The sequence below is a fragment of the Pavona decussata genome, unplaced genomic scaffold, assembly GCF_977016875.1.
Source record: "Pavona decussata unplaced genomic scaffold, jaPavDecu1.1 SCAFFOLD_150, whole genome shotgun sequence".
Lineage (NCBI taxonomy): Eukaryota > Metazoa > Cnidaria > Anthozoa > Scleractinia > Agariciidae > Pavona > Pavona decussata.
The window spans coordinates 86,082-90,386 of NW_028145562.1; positions in this window are offsets into that span (position 1 = coordinate 86,082).

A 4,305-nucleotide genomic window follows, 5' to 3' on the forward strand; every position below is an offset into this window, starting at 1 on the left:
TAAGCGAGCAGCTAACTACGGGTTAAACACATACTGTATTCTGGGTGATTTGAAACTACACAAACGGCGTCCATTCTAGCAAAGGTACGTTTTGAAATCAGTTGAAGTAGTGCATAGATTTTGACCACTTTTTGCTGAATAGGGTAAGGCTGGCCTGGAATTGGTTATAGTTTTTTCACGAGTAAAATGGAGTTGGAAGGCCTAACGAGCTCCTACTCACCTGTCTGACATATTCACGCATATTGGCCTTCTTTGAACCAATTTAGCATCTTGTATGTTTGTAGCGGGTTAACATGATCATTTATAGCATTTGGATGATATGCAATCGAAAAGAAGGTCATGTCTGAAAAAGGGTTAGGAAGAAATTACATATTTTGGTCTCAAATTAGGCGAGAGTTTCAAGAAGCGCGCTAACCCCGGTGGCAAGATGTAGGTGTAGCCATTATCATTTGTCAGTAAAAGACGTCTGACTGTCTCTGTGTCTTAACCATAAGCGACCTGCCATTTACGGCTAAAGAACATACGCTACTTTGGCTGGCTGGGAGCTACAAAAGCCTTTTCCATTTTACCGAAAAATTGGTTGTGAAACAGGGATTTCGCACAAAATAAAAGGAGAAAATACGATGGAGAAACCGGCCTTAGGGTGTCCCGTGCTTTAATATTTGCGTATTCTTCTTTGGCGGTCCAAAGTCACTCGCATAAATAGAAACTGTCAGGAATATTAGATTAGATGGAATCGGTTGATTACCAAAAGCCAAGCTTGTTTACTTGAGCGCATTAAAAAACCTTAGAGTCAAAATACAAACTCGCTTCGCTTTGAGATGAAAAAATTTGGCTTGTATTCATGGACTAGCAACATAAAATTGCAGCGTACTTTATTGTGAAACTAAATCAGTGTTTTTCCGCTTTATCTTGGAGAGCGTTTTTCAAGTCATACTTCCTTGTGAGGTTCAGGCAAAGGTTGAAGCTCCTATTTTGCATAATTGAGAAATGCTAGTATTTGGAAGCAGCGCCAGGGTCTAGGAACCATCTGGCCGCACGATTTTATTTTATTCGATTTTATAATAAGAAGTCTTTGTCTTTTCATAACCAGATGGACATCGCTGTAGGATGTCTCACTATTGGTTCACATGCATTTTTGTGCACCCATTTTTCCTTTTTTATTTTTTACAAGCTGTGAAGGTTGGTTGGGAAAAAGTTGCTGTTTTTACTACTTGAAACAATTATGTGAAAATATCAATAATATTTTAATATAAGGAAGACTTTGGCTTATAAAATTATCTACGAATTGTAGTATTTGGCCTTGCAGCAATTTTTTAGTGTTGTGAGAAGTTATCAAAATTGTTGAAAGTTTGCAATTTTTTTTCTCACTACAAAAAATTCAATTTTTGCCAACGAAGGGACCCTGCTGGAAACAGAGGAAAAAGCGTTTAAGGCTAAAACGAAAGTTGTATTTATTTTCAAGTAACTGGACAGAGTATAATTCACATTCAATATTTGAAGCAAACCTATTTTGTGAACAATTTGGGTTATGAGGGGGAGCCGGGTTGAAATTAAATGTTGTCTTAAAGACGACGTTTGCATGCAGAGCGAAATCAATTCTACTTCTGTTTCAACTCCGGAAAATTCCAAGGTCTTTATATTATGATGTTTTGTAACGTATGCTTGTTACACTGCTTGAGTGATGTGACGGAAGTTGAGGAGCTAGTGCGTTCGTCTCCGCCGCAAATCCCCGCGCAAATCCCACCGACAAAAGTTAAAAAAAAAAAAAGAACAAAACATCGTTGTTCTGTATGTCTGTGAACTTGCCCAACAATCAACTCTAGTCTTAGATGTAATGTTTCAGAGATATGGATAAGTAGATTTGTTTATTTAGTGAACGATGCCGCAATATTTGCTTTTCGTGTGAAAAGTTACTTCCGATTGGCTATCGAAGGATGATTAAGCTTCTCATCCTTAATATAATTAGTTTTAATTGTTCCAGGTCGTATTGCTATCAAGTTATTTTCTATTTATTCTGCAAGTTAACCGGGAAATCTGGGACATCGATTTGTTAAGTAAGATATTTTAAAATATGACTTATTTTAAATCAAGGCGGATGTAAGTCGCTCGTGCGTGACACAGATAAGGGAGCGAGTGACATTTAATTTTATCTTGTGGTAATTTGCAATTTTGGTGTTTGCCTTGAAAATACTTTAGAGCCTTTTTTTATACAAACTTTGGCCGAGGAGTAAACTTATTCTATTAGCCTTGTTACGCAGAGTTGTTTCTTTTTTTTTTTTCAATGCCACTGAATCGTAATTTTGTCAAACTTTGCTCCGCGTTCATGCAAAAGTTCTGCTAGATCCTAAAGATTTAAAACCGTACAGCAAAAAATCAATGACTGAACAGTCTTTTGTCAAAGTATCAGAGGATTTGAGTCACTACCGGTCAGCGTTTTTTCATGCTGAATTTCGATTATTTCAGACTTTTGCGTGATAGAGGAAAGGACAGAAAAGTGTGTGTGTACTTCATCCGTGCTCAGTTTGCTAACAAACGAGCAGAGATGAAAAAAATTGCTATATTTTGACTGAGGAAGACTCGTTATGTTAAATTATAGTGAAGAAAGTTCTGCAGCTGTGTAAATGTCTGTTTAGGGAGAAGCTGAAAAGTGGAAAATTTCGCCCGTTCTCTCGTGGTGAAATCCGAGCTTCGGGTAGGGTGACTGTTTTTCATGGTTTTCTGCCGGAATATGGAATATTTCAAAAAAAGTAACCTTACATCCTTTACTTACTTACCTTGGCCTTCAAACTGGCAAAGTATGAGCGAAATCGATTTTTTGACCGTGGCCACATTTTTTAATCTTCTTCGATTTTTACTGACATCCACTAAAATAAATAAATAAAACAGATTTTCTCCATTTTGGTCTGAAAGTGTGAAAACGGGTATACATGATTTTACAGAAACAGGCATGGATGCTAGAGACCAGGCCCCAGTTGTTCAAAGGGCATATAACTTTATTCGCTATCCAGCGGAAAAATGTTTTGAGTTGGAGAACATTTTATCTACCGGATAGCGATTTATAAACTGGATAGAGTTATCTTATCAGCTCTTTGAACAACCGGGGGCAGGTCTGAAGATGGGTATGAATTTTAGGGGGCGAGTCCTGAAAAGTATAGGTTCAGGGTTTGAAAAACCTAACGTCTACCCCCACAAAAAATTCCGAGTAGTAATCCCCACCCCCCCTCCTCCCTGAGAGATGAAAGGCCCTAAGTATAGTGTACACTCGACTCGCGTTGGTTGATCTACTTTTTGCGGTGTTACACCGTGCTGACGAGAGCCAACCAGCTCGAAACAGCTGTCCACGGTTACCGCATTCTGTTGATTCTCGGACTATCATGTCGCTGTCGTGTAAGTTTTCTACGCAGTCCTATCAGCCTTGCAGAATTGGAGTCATTTATATTTTTGGCTGATTAGATCTTTTACAGATCCTGCGTATACTTGCAGCATTTTCGTTGTGCGGTCCCTTGCTTATTGTTCGCTTTGCCGCAGTGTCTTGTCAATTTTATTCGTTGATAAAACAGTAAAGACAGCACCTCATCAGTTTAAATTCAGTAAATTTAAATAATCAATACCGTAGGTAAGCAAAACCTGTTAAATCTTGACACGTAGCCCGATATCTGGCAGTTCAGGAGAACTCATTTCCTCACCCTCCCCCTCCCAACCCAGAAAATAGTGCTTGGGAGTGTGCAAGGTTATCCATTTACAGATTTAAAACATCGCCGATATCACGAAGGATGTAACATGAACACAGGAAGTTATTGTCAAATTAAGTTCGCAAATAACCAAGGCTTTAGGGCGAGGTGCCGGTGGAACTGAGAGCTGCAATCCATCCGCCGCATAAAAAAGAAATAAACTGCCACCTCGAACAATGGAACGGTTGGGTCATGTTAATAGTGAAAACCAAAACAAAAGATATTTGGGGCCACCACCACTTTATTATATATATGTCAGATCAGAGCACGGACAAAGTAAACATTTGATCTCTGACAACGGGTGTGTTTTGATGATGTATATACAATATCCATGGCAAGAGCTCTAAACTGTCGTGAACTGATGTTAGTAACACTCGGAGCTGGCTAGCTGTGTGGCGTTGCGGACCACAAGGAATTTTATCTGGGCGGTGATTAATGCATTCAGAAAGTTTCGAATAAACCCGACAATCAAAGGGCACATGGCATGGATCTGTCAATCAAACTTTTGCACCAATCCAAGCATTCGTGGTGTTTCGTCTTATAAGACTAACCTTTGTTCTTTGGGTATACA